The sequence below is a fragment of the Tasmannia lanceolata genome, unplaced genomic scaffold (assembly GCF_043159265.1).
Source record: "Tasmannia lanceolata isolate RefF3 unplaced genomic scaffold, GAP_Taslan_0.1 ptg000023l, whole genome shotgun sequence".
In the NCBI taxonomy this organism is placed as follows: domain Eukaryota; kingdom Viridiplantae; phylum Streptophyta; class Magnoliopsida; order Canellales; family Winteraceae; genus Tasmannia; species Tasmannia lanceolata.
The window spans coordinates 5,319,373-5,337,547 of NW_027518700.1; the positions used below are offsets into that span (position 1 = coordinate 5,319,373).

General features: G+C 38.1%; 1 long non-coding RNA gene across 3 annotated transcripts; it reads right to left on the reverse strand.

Moving 5' to 3' along the window:
- Window positions 1-13,071: 13,071 nt before the first annotated feature.
- On the reverse strand, window positions 13,072-16,734 carry LOC143856364 (uncharacterized). 3 transcript variants are annotated; one of them, XR_013238175.1, is made up of 4 exons: window positions 16,384-16,734; window positions 16,121-16,185; window positions 15,966-16,032; window positions 13,072-13,421 (listed from the first exon to the last, which is right to left on the reverse strand). It is a non-coding gene; the product is annotated as an uncharacterized LOC143856364 (long non-coding RNA). The 3 variants fall into 3 exon arrangements; XR_013238176.1 differs by having other exon boundaries at window positions 13,072-13,424; XR_013238174.1 differs by lacking the exon at window positions 13,072-13,421 and adding an exon at window positions 13,433-15,883.
- Between the last annotated feature and the right edge of the window lie 1,441 nt (window positions 16,735-18,175).

Below are 18,175 nucleotides of genomic sequence, written 5' to 3' on the forward strand. Positions count from 1 at the left end.
TTGGAAAAATAATTCAGGACATATTTGTTTATCCAGTGTAAAAGGGAGTGCAGATATCAATTCACACCACTTAATAATATACATTAATTCTGCTGCCAAACTTTACAAGATGGGTATGTACTGGTGCCAAAGACCTAAGGATACAATAAAGAGATGAGGACATAAAAGTGTATAGTGCCAAAGCCCCATAAGAAGTGCCAGGTAAAGAGATGGAGACATGAGGGTTGATGTGACCTGCCAGGCTCCTGCTATGAAAAAAGTATATCTACTTGATCAAGCAGATAACTTATCTACTCCGTCAGCTAGAAACACAGTAGGACCACATTGTTTGAATGGTCCAAATTATTCATTTGATAGGCCCTCACATAGATAGGGTGTGCCCAAAAAATCAGCTCTAGGATCATACTAAGCCTTCGAATTGTGGAGGTAAAAAATGGACAGATTTGGAGGCCTGTCAAGAATACCGACTTTTTCATTGCTGGTAACATCACTGAATGGTACTGAAGCTTTGTGATCTTGAGTCTTGACAGACTGGTTTTTAAACAAGATAGTAAAAGTTATTCCTAGAGTTCATTTAACATTCTCTATTTCCAAGTATTTGACAAATTGCAGCTTGACAAACCGATTATTGGACTCAAAATTACGTTCAATTTTGAGTCCAATAATCAGTTTAGGACTCACAATCGGTTCTCAAAATCCAAAACAAACTGGCCCTTAGTTTGTTCTGAACTTTGGGAATCAGGAATTGGTTATATTCTTGAAACATAACCACTTTTTGGAGAGCCTGATCTTGAAACTCCACTTTTTCAACATAACAGTAAAAATTATTCCTGAATTGTGCGGTATCATGACATCAATTACATTTGGTTTAGGAAGTTTTCTATTGCTCAATGTTTATCCATTTTGTTGTTGGATTCATCAGTGATTTTCAACTATTAATAGAACTTTTTCACTGTAAGCATATTAATCTTCAATTTTTCAGTATCCTGACCTCAATTAACATTTGGTTTAGGAAGTTTTCTATTGCGTAAGCCCTGTTCGTTTCATATTATGGCAAATGATTGTAAGCCCAAAACTTATTATTGGACTAAAATTTACATTTAAATTTGAATCCAATAATAGGCATAGGGCTTACAATCGGTTGTCATAATCTGAAACCAATAGCGCCTTAATGTTTACCCATTTTCTTATTGGATTCATCACTGAGTTCAACTATTACTAGAGGTGCAACTCGGATCGGGTTGAGGCCAACCCGACCCAACCCGAGGAACCCATTTTTCCAACCCAACCCGATTTGAAATTTTCTCAACCCGACCCGACCCGATTTCCAATTCGGGTTGGGTTGGGTCGGTTTGGGTCGAGTTGACCCGATTTCATATGGTACCAATAGTTGGCCACCTCAACTCAAGCCGGGTTGTTTTGGATTTTGAGAACCAATAGTGAGTCACCAATGATCAGTTTTTGACTCATAATCGGTTCTCAAAATCCAAAATAAACAGGGACTAGCAATTAACAAAGGGAAATGTTATCCGCACTACTATATTTTGATGATCACACTCCTCACTTTATTAAAGTATGGTATGGCCCGCACCATAGGATTATTCAAACCGCCCATTGTAGACTGTGGAGACTATTCCAATGTTGAAAAACACATACAAAACTTCTTCAGATTGAACCTAAATTCGGGTTTCGGCTCGGTTCGGGTTGCCCGACACCCCAACCTGATTTCCAATTCGGGTTGATTTTTCCCAACACAACCCAACCCGATTTGTGAAAAAGCTTAACCCGACCCAACCCAAATTCGGGTTGAACCCGACCCGAGTTGCACCCCTAACTATTACTAGAACTTGGGCTTTGACTTCGCTGTGAACATGCAACGTGAATTTCAGTTTGGCATTGTGATAATTGCTGCTTTGGAGAATACAGTGGTTCCTAAAACCTAGTTTGGAATAGGGGTGCAACTTGGGTCAGGTTGGGTTGAGCTTTTGCTAAAAATGAATTGGAATCAACCCGAACCCGACCCGATTTTAAGGTAAAAGCTCAACCCGAATTCTGAAAGATCGACCCGAGTTGCACCCCTAGTTTGGAAGGTAAACCTGTTCTTGAAACCCTTCGGGAAACAGAGCAATCTTGTTTCTCTGTCATAGAAGTCTAGGGCCCTGTTCGTTTGGGATTATGGCAACCGATTGTGACCCCCCCCGCCCTCCGTCCCAAACGAACAGGGCCTAAGAAGTGATGGGAAGTCCATTTTTTCCATCTACATACACCGTTTCACAGCATAATTGAGCCGCAATATGGCCCAATGGTTTGCTCAGTATAGTCATAGTTTTTCCGTTCAACCATTTGTGGAATGAACCAAGTATGTTGGTGTAGGCTTATTTGGTTAGCTTTTGGATCAATGGTTTGATAATCTTGTTCTCTCGTTTTCTAATTTTGCTCACTACTTTAGTTGCTTCAGTACAACAGTGCAGTTCCTGTTTAGTTCGATTTAATTTTATGATCCCAACTTGTCTTGCTGGTCATAGTATCTTTCATATATGCATTTTAATATATATATATATATATATATATATATATATATATATATATAGAAAACGGTTCCTACACATATGTGTAGAGAGTTCTCTACACACTAGCTTAAAATACAGTGGGGAGCCCACATTGGTTGGGTGATCCAAGCCATCCATTTTAAAGGCCCTCACATAGATAGGGTGTCTACAAAAAATTAGATCCATAGGATCATCACAACCCTACGATTTGTGGAGGTAAAATGGATGTCTTTAAACCTTCACAAATTAGTCCATTTTTTGCCTCCACAGTTCGAATGGTTAGGATGATCCTATGGATCTGATTTTTTGTGGACACCCTATCTATATGAGAGCCTTAAAAATGAATGGTTTGGATCACCCAAATAATGTGGCCTCCACTGTATTTTAAGCTAGTGTGTAGATAACTTATCTACACATAAGTGTAGGAACCGTTTTCTCTCTCTCTCTCTCTCTCTCTCTCTCTCTCTATATATATATATATATATATATATATATATGAGGAAAGTGTTTCTACTCGGCCGAGTAGAAAAGCTTATCTACTCCTCCCTTTAAAAAGTACAGTGGGCCCACACATTGTGGATGATCCAAAGCATTCATTTGATAGGTCTTATCATAGATAGGGTGTGCCCAAAAAATCAGCACCAAAGGGTCATCCTAGCCCTTCGTTTTGTTGGGCCTTGTAGAAACAGAATGGACGCATCTTACGCATCTTACACAGTGCGTCCATTCTGTTTCTACAAGGCCCAACAAAACGAAGGGCTAGGATGACCCTTTGGTGCTGATTTTTTGGGCACACCCTATCTATGTTAAGACCTATCAAATGAATGCTTTGGATCATCCACAATGTGTGGGCCCACTGTACTTTTTAAAGGGAGGAGTAGATAAGCTTTTCTACTCGGCCGAGTAGAAACACTTTCCTCTATATATATATATATATATATATATATATATATATATATATATATATATATATATATATAAAACGGTTCATACACATATGTGTAGAGAGTTCTCTACACACTAGCTTAAAATACAGTGGGGGGGCCCATATTGTTTGGGTGATCCAAGCCATCCATTTTAAAGGCCCTCACATAGATAGGGTGTCTACAAAAAATCAGATCCATAGGATCATCCCAACCCTAGGATTTGTGGAGGTAAAATGGATGTCTTTAAACCTTCACAAATTAGTCTATTTTTTGCCTCCACAGTTCGAATGGTTAGGATGATCCTATGGATCTGATTTTTTGTGGACACCCTATCTATGTGAGGGCCTTAAAAATGAATGGTTTGGTTCACCCAAATAATGTGGCCCCACTGTATTTTAAGCTAGTGTGTAGATAACTTATCTACACATAAGTGTAGGAACCGTTTTCTCTCTCTCTCTCTCTCTCTCTCTCTCTCTCTCTCTCTCTCTCTATATATATATATATATATATATATATATATATATATATATAGAAAACGGTTCCTACACATATGTGTAGAGAGTTCTCTACACACTAGCTTAAAATACAGTGGGGGGCCCACATTGTTTGGGTGATCCAAGCCATCCATTTTAAAGGCCATCACATAGATAGGGTGTCTACAAAAAATCAGATCCATAGGATCATCCCAACCCTACAATTTGTGGAGGTAAAATGGATGTCTTTAAACCTTCACAAATTAGTCCATTTTTTGCCTCCACAGTTCGAATGGTTAGGATGATCCTATGGATCTGATTTTTTGTGGACACCCTATTCATGTGAGGGCCTTAAAAATGAATGGTTTGGATCACCCAAATAATGTGGCCCCCACTGTATTTTAAGCTAGTGTGTAGATAACTTATCTACACATATGTGTAGGAACCATTTTCTCATATATATATATATATATATATATATATATGAGGAAACTTTTAAGCTTACCAAACTTATGGTGAACTAGCTTGCCCAATCACATGGAGGCCCACTTTGTTAGGATGATCCAAAGCATTCATTTGAAAGTCCCTTACATAGATGGGGGGTGTACCAAAAATCAGCTCCATAGGATCATCCTAACCATTTGTGTCTGTCCATTTTTGTCCTCCACAAATGGAGGGGTTAGGATGATCCTATGGAGCTGATTTTTGGTACACCCCCCATCTATGTAATGGACTTTCAAATGAATGCTTTGGATCATCCTAACAAAGTGGGGCCCCATGTGATTGGGCAAGCTAGCTCACCATAAGTTTGGTGAGCTTAAGCTCACCAACAGTTTCCTATATATATATATATATATATATATATATATATATATATATATATATATAATACAATTAGCTGGGATGAAAAGAGGAAAGTTTTTTTCATTTTTTTGAAAATCACGTAAGAATTACACGTCACATTTTTTGACTTTTTTTGAACAAATGCACCCATTCAACTCATATAATTTCAATCCTACCCCCCCCCCCCCACCATATGCTTTTAACAAAGGCACCCATTAAATCATATAATTTCAATCCTACCCCCTCCTTTATGCTTTTAACAAAGGCACCCATTAAATCATATAATTTCAATCCTACCCCCTCCTTTATGCTTTTAACAAAGGCACCCATTAAAGCCATATAATTTCGATCTTACCATCCTCCTTTATGGTTTTTTAATTAAAAAACTATAGGGTGATCTTGACCATCCGATTTAAGATAAGAAGAATTATGGAAACATCTATAGATTGGAGGGCTAGGATCGGCCTATGGAAATGATTTTTGGGGCACAACCTATTTATGTTGTGTTCCATCATATGGACGGTTTGGATCAACCTATGACGTGCTCCGTACAGTTCTTTGTCGGTCCGTGCATCGTACGGGTTTTTTACTAGTCTACTATAATAAGCCGGAAGCCTTTTTTACTGTTCACCCCTGCCGCGTGTCATCGTCCCTTCCTCCCCCAGCTGCTTTTTGTCTGCTTCTTTACGGTTCAGCCCTCCAACAAATTTTGATTTCCCTCTTTAACAGGAGTTGTTTTTTGGCTTGGGAGATAGGTTTTGCCCCGAAAAGCAGAAGACATACCCTTTTAATCGTACTTTTTTAGGTAATTGTCATATCTTAATACACCCTATTCTACTTTTGGGGTAATTTTCCAACTTTAGCTCCATTTGTAGGTAATTTGTCATTTAAAACTTACACATCTGTCAATCACAAAAAATCGTAATGATGACTCTTTTTTTCGATTTCGTGCTTTTGCTAGCCACCTTTGCACTTCTGCCAATCTTTGCAATAATGGATGGCCACAGGCCGAGAAGCGGCCTTGGAGAAAGTGGCTAGCAAATCACAAAAAATTGTAATGATGACTTCTTTTTTCGATTTTATGCTTTTTAACAATTGGGATTTTTCCTATTGTTTCGTAAATTCTGTGAGTTTTACACGGAGGATCTTCACCCAAATATACCTCGAATGCCCTTTGTTACTTCACAAATGCCCTAAATTTCCTGCTGTTACCCCATTATGAGTCAGGGATTTTTTTTTTGTGCGGCAGAGATCTTTTAAGTAGATCGAAAGTCAAATTTTCTTTTCTTTTCTCTGTATACGTGTCCTCACTCTAATACATGTCCTCCCCACCCTCTATCTCTCTCTCTCTCTCTCTCTCTCTCTCTCGCGAAATATATTTTTAGAAAACCCTCTCCAAACACGTCTCCTCCTCTCTCTTTCATCTCTCCCCAGGAACCCTAATAACCATAATCCCTTCCTTGCATGGCCTTCTTCTTGAAACCCTATTACCCACTGGCCACTCTCATCTCTTAGCTTCCAGTCAAGGTCTTCTTCTCTAAATCTTCTCTCTTCCAACATAAGGAGGGATTGAAAGTGGTGCACCTTTTTTTGGAATCTTCTCTCCTATCTCATATTTTTGGGGTTTTTTTTTCTCCATGAAATCTCAGAATTGGAGTTAGGGTTTCCCTAAGCTGATTTCCTTTTGGGTTTTTTCCCCTTTCCACCTTTTTTTTACCAAATATCCCATCTATTTTTGAGTAGTGATTGAAAATAGTCAAGGTCTTTTTTCAGACTAAACACGTTTTCATTTTCGTTTCCGTCATGCCTTGAAGTCTCTCCTCTTGCAACAAATGTTGCTGCTGCTAACCATGGAGATGTCTTTACAAAGTCTATCATGTATTTCAAGGGTCAAACATCATGAAAATTATCTTCTACACAGATAATGATACGGTGAGGCAGCTCGGCTCTTAGCCATGGGAAAACTTCCAGGATAAGATACTTATAGCTACCCGTAATTTTGTAGTTTTCTTTAATTAAGTTATGTTGTTCGACCATGGTTTACTTTTGCTTCCATAGTTGCAGTTTATATGAAAAAAGAGGTGTGCTTCATATATGTAATGGTATGTTAGAAACTGTCAATTGGAGTTCACACAATTTGGGTGTACTTCCAAACATGCTAAAGCTGTTATGTTATTGTTTCCTCACTCTCCCTCAATTTATAATTCTCTCCCTCCCTTCCGATTTCTCTGGAAAAAGTTCAAGCTTTTACCATCTTTTCCTTGCAGCTCTCTCTAAATCCATCGCTTATTTTTAACCCTAGATTGTGTTTTTTCGCACATGATTATGTGACAAATAAATCATGCTTTTCTTTTGTTTTTTTTTAATGGCTAAATCATGCTTTTTCTTATCAACCTTTTTTCTACTCCTCTACAGGCTATGATTTTGCGGTTATCTTCATTTCTCTCTCTGCTCTGCTGGGAATGCTTCTAAATTTGATATTGAGGTAAACACTAAATCTTCCCTTCTCTGTTTCTACTTTGGCTTTCTTATTTCTCTTCTCTCTTATATGGGGTTTATGTTCTTCTAGGATTTACTTTTCTGTTTCTAACTCTGTTTTTTCTCAGGCTTCATTTATTTCTTTACTTTGGATTTTTTATTGCAATACTAAATAATATCTCACAACACTCTGCATTTGATATCTCTTGTATATATATAAGCTGGGAGGAAAATAAGTGAATTTTTTTATTTTTTTGAAAATTATATGGGAATTACACATCACTTTTTTTGACTTTTTTTAACAAATGCACCCATTCAACTCACATATTTTCAATCCTACCCCCTCCTTTATGCTTTTAACAAAGGCACCCATTAAAGCCATAAAATTTCAATCTTACCCTCCTCCTTTATGGTTTTTTAATAAAAATCTATAGGGTGATCTTAACCATCCAATTTAAGAGGAATTATGGAAACATCTATAGATTGGAGGGCTAGGATCAGCCTATGGAAATGATTTTTGGGGCACAACCTATTTATGTTGTGTTCCATCACATGGACGGTTTGGATCAACCTATGACGTGGTCCGTACAGTTCTTTGTTTTACAAATTTTTTGATTTTTTTGAAAATTATATGGGAATTACACATCACTTTTTTTGACTTTTTTTTAACAAATGCACCCATTTAACTCACATATTTTCAATCCTACCCCCTCCTTTATGCTTTTAACAAAGGCACCCATTAAAGCCATATAATTTCAATCTTACCCCCCTTCTTTATGGTTTTTTAATAAAAAATCTATAGGGTGATCTTAACCATCCGATTTAAGAGGAATTATGGAAACATCTATAGATTGGAGGGCTAGGATCAGCCTATGAAAATGATTTTTGGGGCACAACCTATTTATGTTGTGTTCCATCACATGGACGGTTTGGATCAACCTATGACGTGGTCCACACAGTTCGTTGTGGTTTTTTACTAGTATATATATAAGCTGGATGGAAAAGCCCAAGTTTTTTTGAATTTTTTGAGAAGTCTATGGAATTTACACCTCACTTTTTTTTTACTTTTTCTAACAAAGGCACCCGTTCAACCCACATATTTTCAATCCTGCCCCTCCTTTATGCTTTTTAACAAAGGCACCCATTAAACCGACATAATTTCAATCCTACCCCCCTCCTTTTTAAAAAGCATTAGAAAATATTTTTAGAAAAATATAAAAAACATATATTTTTAGAAAAAAGTATATGATACTATTTTTATTTATTTTTAGCTACTTTTTTACTTATTTTTTCTACATATTTTTTAAATAACATTTTTTTCGTACCATATACTTTTTTTTTGCCATGTCGTGCATATTTTTTATTTTTTTTACACAAAAATTAATTATGAATTTTTGTATCATATACTTTTTTTTGGCAGTGTCATGCATTTTTTTATTTTTTTTACACAAAATTAATTACGAAATTTTGTATCATATACTTTTTTTCTGCCGTATCGTGCATATTTTTCTTCTAGAAAAAGTAATTACAAAATTCTTTCTTTTGCATTTTTTTCATTACTTGGTACGTGGTTATGCTTACTTTTTTTGTTATTGCATTGCACGTCGGGTATCATACTCCTTTTTTTGGCCGTGTCGTGCATCGCACGTCGTGGTTAAAAATATTGTTTCTACATATTTTTAACTAATTTTTTTCTTGGTATCATAGTCCTTTTTTTGCCAGTGTCGTGCATCGCACGTCGCGTATTACTAGTTTCAGATTTCATTTTGAGCAAAAGAAATATATGTGCTGAAGGAATATGTGAAGCTGATGAGAATCCAATGTCAATAAGAAAATAATAAGGTGCTTTGATGCTCCCAAGTTAGGTGACTTCGAGGAGATGCAGAGAAAGCAGCTAAGCTGCTCATTTCTCAAGCTCTTACCCTGAATAAACATGAATAAACATTGCAGAACTTAACTCAAATCAAGTCAACTAAGCCTTTGTCCCAAACTTGTTGGGGTGGGCAGAATAATCAATTAAGATTAATTATTCTCTCTTTTCAGTATGAAAAAATTGATCTGATTTGAAATATGAATCCAAACCAAGCAAACCTTTTTTGAGCCTTGGTTACCTGTGAATCTTGCTGTGGTCTATGCTTCTATTGAAGCTTGAGATTGAATTCCATAGGGCCCGAGTGATCCCGTTGCGCAGATAAGAGGAGAGTTAAAATTGGATACCCCTTCTATATTAGAGATAAGATGCCTCACCTCCAGTAGTCGAACATTCAACATAGTGTTAGGACTCATGTGCCTTCCAACTCGACCAGAAGACCAGCTAACTTAAAGTGCCCACAATGAGACATTTCGGATACTGAACGAAGTTGGAAGTAGACCTTTAACCAACTTTTGGATCCTTTATCATTAGAGCCAATATAGTGTTAGGACTCAGAATTGTGAATAATCGCACCAGCGCCTTCCCCGCTTATAGCCTAACCTTCGTACACGGTACATTACCATAGCTCTGTAATCATCCATCTCATGTCTTGTACATTTGTGATTGTTGGCAATATAATTGCTCTTCGCATCTTGATTGATAAAACTATGAAATATCAGCTCCAGTTTCCTATCACGCTTCCGAGTTACATGATCGATAAAGCATTCAAAATATGTCCCTTGCACATATATCTTTTCCATTTATTAGAAACATGAGATCTAGCAGGTTCATTTTCTTCAGCAATATTAACCACAGCAGATAAAACATATTCCAGTTCTAAAGTAGCAAGAAAGAATCTCAGTTTCTGTTGCCATCTCTTAAAGTCAGATCCATCAAACTTTTCTGGTCTTTCAACGTTAGTCAAAGCCATAACTCTATAATCCGAAATATCCCTTTGATAAAATCACTATACTTGTCTCAAGATTGTTATCTTGTTAATAAGGAATTTGGGAGATTTCGGATTATACCTTTCTTCTGATGAATCTGATAATATGGCAGATGTATAAGCAATGCAATAAAATGTGATCTGTAGAACTAAAATAGCAGCGAAACAAAAGTTAGTGGAACTTATCGGTGAGTCGAGGCACGAATCTAAATTCGTTGTCCTTGAGACAAGTATCGCCCCCACATACGACGAATCGTGGTGCAGATTGGGTGTTTTGGCGTATGTCTCCAGGATAAAACAACTACGCTCCAGGAGGTGTGCACTCACGCTACCCAGATACCTTGCGAACACGCTTATGTAGCCTTATCAGAGATGAAAAATTAATAGAAATTTGTTCAAAAGCACAGAACCAGAAGAGAGGAAGAAAATTTCCAGAGAGGAAGAACTTTTGTCCGTTCTTATCTCTCTGCCCAAAGGACGATTTTATAAACTTCCAAAAGTCGCGTCCATAATTCCTTGATTAAGGGATATGTTTTAAGACATTTCCCAACGGGTAGAAATTAACGCAAATTAAGTGGGCGGTTATAAAACAGGATTACACCATATCTCAAACGGTAACAAGTCAGGATAAAACGGTTAAATAATTAATAAATGAGAAGAAAGAAATAAAATAAAAGCAAAAAGGCTTTGGACCCATGCACGCCAGGCCCGGCCTGGCGGCGCACGTGTGTGGTATGGTCTAGCCCACCGGGCCACCCGTCGGCTCATGCGCGAGGGACCCCATTTTTCTTCTTTCTCATTAACAAGACAAAGGGAATGAAAGAATATATATATATATATATATATATATGGCCACTCTCTTCTCTCTTCCCCCATGAACTTTCCATCTTAAACTAAAAGTTTTCACAAGACTTTAGCCCTTTTGGAGGGAAGTTAAAATTTTGATAGAGACATCCAAAAACATAAAGTAGGTCCTAAAAGACAAACCACAGAAGATAAATAGAATCCCCTTTTTGTAATTTTGAATTACAACTTTCTCACTTTTCATAAGGAAAGTCAACCCTTGATTGATAAAACTACATAATGATACATAAAACTATGTAATATCAGCTCCGGTTTCCTCTGTTCCGAGTTACATGCTGAAGCGCATTGGAACTGTGACCAATTGTCGCAAAACTTGAGCAGGTATTAACTTTTCGACTCCACTCGGTGAAATTTGAAAAACAAACACATCAGAAGGAGAAATTATCCGATGAACGATCAAACATGCTCATATTCATCCTGCCGGCCTTGATATTTGACCCAACAGTAGCACAGTTTTGAAGATGCTGGTGTCGTATCAAATATCAAGGGAGGTACTTCCCTTGTACGCTGAATACGAGCATGTCCACTCGTTTGCCATGAAATTTCAAAAAGTATTTGAAATGCTGAAAAACAAAGGTGCCAAGCAAGCATTTTAGCCAAAAAGCTCTTGCAAGTAAGGGTGTCAATTTTGGCTCGGGCTCGGAAGCTCGCTCGAGCTGACCTTAACGAGCCGAGCCCGAGTTAGGCCAGGCTCGGCTCGGCTCGTTGAGGATCGTTAAGAATTTAATATATTTAAATATATTAAATATATTAATATATACAGTAAAAGGGTTGTCCAGGGAGTGAAAGGGGGAGGCAAAATATGTCACTTTTTTTTTGGAACCCCATTTGTTACTTGGACCACCCCCCGTAATGTAAAAAGGGTAGTCAAATTACACTAGATAGGGCTGTCCAGGGAATATGAGGGGTGTGAATTTAATATAATCCGAGCTCGATAAGGCTCACGAGCCGCTTGCGAGCCTGGCCGAGCCGAGCCAAGCTCGTTTACACCCCTACTTGCAAGTACTTGAACAAAATTATTTTTGTATCAATTCGAGTGGCGCCTCATCAATTCGAGTTGATTACAAATGAAAAAAAAAGTAACCTGGAGCACATCAATTCAAATTTTTATACAGAGGGACCTTCAATTTAGACCGACATCACTCCAAATAAGCAATAACTATATGATTTCCATCTAAATGGTGGAGATGAAAAAAATTTCCACAAGAAATTATTTTTGTGCAGCCCAAGCAGGACTTTATCCTATGCATGTGTGATGAATTTTAGAAATTTCACTAATTCTTGGATGCAATTACAGTAATCAAAGGGTGCTTATATAAAGCACTTACATGATAAGCACAGAAGGGAAATCAAGATAATTATGGAATGGAAGGAATCCTAATCAAATCTACCTAATTTAATCTACTTTCCTAATCTTTCTTCCTTGCCTCTTCTTAGCCACTTGCCTAATTTATCTAGTCTCCTCATTTAGCCAACTTACCCAATCTACCTCCAAGATGATCCAACGGTGAGATCTTAACCCAATCCAACCGTTGGATCCCACATATTCTAACAGTGTGAGATGCGACCAAAACCATTTGGTTTGCCTCATGGTGTCCTATAAGACTACAATATCACCGGTATTGATCTCACATACATACCCCCTCATGCCCCTTGTTACCCTTGTAGGACCTCAGAAGTTGCATTTTACAATGATAAGTGACTTTCTCTAGTCGTTCTCAATTTCTAGTTTTTTCCCCTGTCGTTAAACTATAGAAGATAAAAGATTTCATTTTTTTCCCGGAAAAAGAATATTAAACTCTTAATTTTGATAGGTAGATGGCTATGGTGGTCACATCACCATCACCATCACCATCACCATTCAATGTGACATGCGTCTCACACATACCATGCATGCATCCATCTTTCATCTCTCCTACTTTAATACCACTTCGGCCTGCTGTAATTGAACTCTTTTCTCCCTCTTTTTTCTATTTTTTAGAGGTTGGGTGTGTTGCTCGAGAGATCTAAATAACGTAAAATAAACAAAAATATGGAACACGTGAAGGAAGAGGCAAATGAAATTTCCAACGCCTCACCAAAAACAAAGCTAAATCCTCCATTGAAACAATATTAAAAAGTGTAAAGACAAACAAACAAGTTTAGGAACGACCAACACAACAATTGCATATCTCTAAAATACAAATAGATTTGAGCCATATCCAGCCAATATCACCACATTCCATATCACTAACACCACTGTAACACCAAATGAAGAAGATGGCATTTGGGAGTTCTACCACCTACCCACTTTTCACTAAAGTTATTCAAGAAAACCATGTTCTTGACTGACTCTTCTCTAATAGTAACCCATGTACAAAACCAAGCTATTATCATTTTCAGAGTCATATTTCCTCCGCTCCCTCCCTCCCTTACCCCTCTCTCCTCAACCTGCTAACGACAATGTGTCAATGTCAAGTCAGAAATTGTAGAGGGGTAATTAGGTAAATTAGCCAATGAAAATTTATACTCATTTTACTGGGAAACAAGAAAAGAAAAGTGGGTGTCTTCATTTTCAGCTTTTGATTAGTTTTTGTCTCATGTTGTTGAGGATTTGAGATCCGTAAAATCTGAAGGCGAAAACACGTCTTTCTCACTCTGTGTATTTACCAATGAAAGTAATGTTGTACGGTTAGGGAAATGATATATTAGCCCATTTTCTTTACTTGAGACAGCCCCTATAGTGTAAAAGAGCAGTTATAAATACACTAGAAGAGGCTGTCTGAGGTTAAAAAAAAAAGGGGCCGAATATATAACTTTCCCTCACAAGAAGACCCATAATAAAGGCTAGATTTGTCGAAGCAAGTGTCACACTGCGCTCCTCCTTCGCTGGTGAAGGTGTAAAATTACAAAATTACCCTTTTCTTCTTCACGAGTGGGAATGTGTAAAATTACAGAATTACACTTTTCTTCTTCACGAGTGGAAGAAGAAAAAAGGGTAGCATTTTCTTTGGGAAATGTTATCAGCACCACTGTATTTTTATGAGGGCACTCCTCGCTTTATTAAAAGTACGGTATGGCCCGCACCATAGGATGATCCAAACCGTCCATTAGATGGGCCATAATCTAAATACGTTGTGCCCCAAAAATAATTTCAATAGGTTAATCCTAACCATCCGATCTAACATTCAGATCGGAGGGTTAAGATCAACTTATGTAAATGATTTTTGGGACACAACCTATGTAGGCTGTGGCCCATCTAACGGACGGTTTGGATCATCCTATGTTACTGGCCATACCGTACTTTTAATAAAGTGAGGAGTGCCCTCATCAAAATACAATAGTGCTAATAACATTTCCCTTTTCTTTTCTTAATTTCTTATATAAAGTAGCCCACATTTTCCCCGGATTTTCCGTATCCATTTCTCAGAGATCATGTGAAAGAAAAAATAAAAAAATGACCTTCCATATATGGGCTTGTGGGAACGTACGATTCACGTGGCCTCGGTGAAAATCACAGGGGTAATACAGTAATATCATATCCCTCCCATTTTAAAATGGTACACCAGGCTTCAAACTAATTATGACCAAGTGTACCCGATTTTCGAGGCACAACTCCCCAAGGTACTACCAATGTTTGATAGACCACGTCCGTCTCAATCTCTACTTTACACGTGGCATCTAGTTTAGCCATCTTATCCGGTCATTTGAATTTTGCCAGGTTAATAAAACAGACGGTCAGGATCGTCCTATTGATGAGATTTTTGGATCTTTGGCCCCCCATGGTGGGACCCAGCCAATGTAACTGATACAGATGGAGATTGACTCGTAATAAAGTTGTACCGTAGTCCGTAGCACGTCCATTTATTGGGTGATGATATTTTCACCCCCCTGCATTACTTGCACACTCCCCTGAAAACGTGATTTGACATAAAGTTGCCTACTTTTTACAACAAATCAAGTTAACAGCGGGCGCGCATGTAATGCAAGGGGGTGAAAATATCATCTCCGACCATATATTTGTAGAAGATGTGGGGTCCACATTACATTAGCTGGAGCCCACCATCTGAAGAACTAAAACAGGGGAAATGATATAATCCTCCTTTTTTATTTGGGACACCCCGTCTAGTGAAAAAAGAGTAGCCATAAATACACTGGAAAGGGGCTGTCCCAGGTGAAAAAAAGATTAAAATAATCACTTCCCCTATATCTGGAGTGCAGTGGACCCCGCAAACTTTAATAATAATTAAAAAACGATGTTTTTTCGGGCCCCCCCTGTTGGATTATGCACCCCATTTTCACTTGAACTGTGGGGTGCATAATCCTACAAGGGGGTAAAAAAATTATCGCCCATAAAAAAATGTGTTTTGCTTTTTACAACCAAAATACCGACACTGCCCTCGAGGAATGTGGGGAGTAATCCAAGCTCATTGAAAGATTAGGTGTATTTTGGTCGTTTTTCGGGGGTATTTTCTCGGCAAGACAATCACTGGGACCATGTTTTAATAATTGCACTAACTCATCTTGTCTTTTATTATTTAAAGAGCTGTCAAAGACTCAAAGGTTATCACAGTTCCCGAAACGCTGTCACAAGCAAATCACAAAAAAATAAAAGACAAGCTGAGTTTGTGCAATTATTAAAACATGGTTGTGCTGATATCAATCTGTCCCGACCTTATTAAGACAAGCTTTCACGAAAGACAAACTTTCTATTACATCTCTATCTGTCCTAACCTTTTTTCCTACTATCACCGAAAAGACGAAAGACGAAAGACAAGAAGAAGAATAAGAAAAAGGAGATGATTTTTTCACCTCCCTGTAGGATTTATACGCCCCCCTTGTTTAACGTGATTTTGACATCAAAAAGCATTAAAGTCTGCCGACAATTCAAGTTACAAGGATGGCGCATAATCCTACAGGGGGTGAAAAAAAATCATCACCCTAAGAAAATCAAAAAAATCAAACGGAAAAAGAAAGAGAGGGAGAGCATAATACCTGAAGCAAATAAAAACGACACTTTTAGCAGACGAGATGGATTTTTCAGGATTTCTCAATCTCTGATCTGAGAAAAAACGAAAGAATCAGAGGAAAAAAAGGAAAAATTACATCTAATTTTCGCTTAAAAATCAAATACAGCTTTCAAATCTTACCAGAGAGTGGCGTTCTGTCAACGATTTCTCTATCGCTCTCTCGCTCACAAACATAAACCCTAGATCTTCAAAAAAAAAATACAGAAACTGAGAATCCATCAAAAACAGATATGGATGATGAAAAGCATACAAACATAAACCCTACAGCTTGAAAAAAAAAAATCAGATCTGATTAGAGAAAATGCAAATGCATGTATCAAAAGGATTTGTACGGAAACGGAGAATCCATGAAACAGATATTAGATGATGAAAATGATTCAAACCTTGTGATCTGATGCTGTTCGAGTACTGAAGATCGGACGATGATCCTCATCATCAAAACCCTAGCTTCTAGGTTTTCGCCTCAAAAGAAAAGAAATTTGAAGCATTTACACATTTACACCTCTTTTTTCGTGCGAAAATCGAACAGAAAATCCTTTGCTTTTCTCGTCCGGGATATTAGAAATTTCAAGGATCTTGATGCCGTTAGTCTTAAAATACGTACATCTCAATGTATTGTATTGAATACAATGCCATTAGAGCCATCGTTCTTGTAATGAAACCCTAATTTTTACCCTTCCCAAGCCATTGTCTCTTTACTTTCAGTAAGAAAATAAAGAGATCTTGCGAGTGGAAAGGTAATCAGATTCCTATTTAAGCCATATTCAGCTACCTGGAGTCAGATTCATTTCCCAAAATATCTGCTATTCTTTCGTAAATAACGAAACTGCCACCAAGCAAGCCCTTAATATACTGTACGGACCACTCTATAGGATGATCCAAACCGTCCATGTGATGTGACACTATAGGTTGTGCCCAAAAAAATTATTTCTATAGGATGATCCCAACCCTTCGATTTATAGAGGAACCGGTATTACGGAAACCTCTGTAGATTGGAGGGCTAGGATCATCCTGTGGAAATAATTTTTGGGGCCACAAGCTATTTACATTTTGTTCCATCACATGGACGGTTTGGATCATCCTGTGATGTGGTCGGTACAGTAGTTTTTGAAAAAATAAGGGACTATAAGGGCTTACACCATATAAAATCTCTGGGTGGTTCTTGAACTAGGATTTTTTATGTGATGTAAGCCCGTATAGTCCAGTATTTTCTCAAAAAGTATTTCACAATAAGATGATCTAAATCATCCATTTGATAAGCCACAAGGTAAATAGGTTGTGCCGAAAAAGTGATTTCCATAGGATGATCATAGTCCCAGGATTTATAAAGGAACTGCATATTATGGAAAACCCTATGGATCGGAGTAGGGGTGCAACTCGGGTCGGGTTGGGTTGGGTTGGGTTGAGGCCAACCCGACCCAACCTGTAGACACCCCATTTTGACCGGACCCAAGTTCGCGGTGTTTATGCGAAGCCCCATCCAATCAGCAAGTTAGAACCCTGGATTCTACCCTAAGATAGGTTAGGGTCCCACCAGGGTCCCTGCAAAATTCCGTTTAAATCCCTGAGGGTTTGTCAAATAGGACGAGCGCTGTGGTATAGTATCAAGGGATGTAGAAGGGGGTGAATTATCCGCAAAGGAAGATATCCGGTTGAGAAGGGGGTGAGTTATCCTGTGATAGGCGCGCCAAAGCCGAATAAGACAAATCTAGCGGGCGCGCCTCATCAATTTCCCCCGCGCCTCATCAAGTGGGGTGCGGATATCAGTACTTTTATTTTGATATAAAAAAAATCAAAAGGAAATGAGGGCACTGTTCATTCTGATCTAAAACAGAGAGAGAGAGAGAGAACGAGAGGATTTTTTTTCAAACCCTAACACATTCCATTGATTTTCTCCGGCCTAGCACCAGTAAAAGCTCCGGCCGGCCTCATTTTCTTCCTTAATCTATCTTATTCTTCTTCTTAGCTAGCTTTAAGCCATAGATCCAAGTTTCTTAAAACTTGATTCTAGATCTAAGAACCTCTAACCCTCTATATTTCTTCCCCAACCTCTAACCATTGCAGATCCCATTTTCGTTCACCCTAGCCATCTCCTCCATTACTCGATCCGAGCTCTCAGCCTTTCTTTCCGATCCATAGACCTTCTTCTCCGATCAAAATCCAACGGATTCCGAT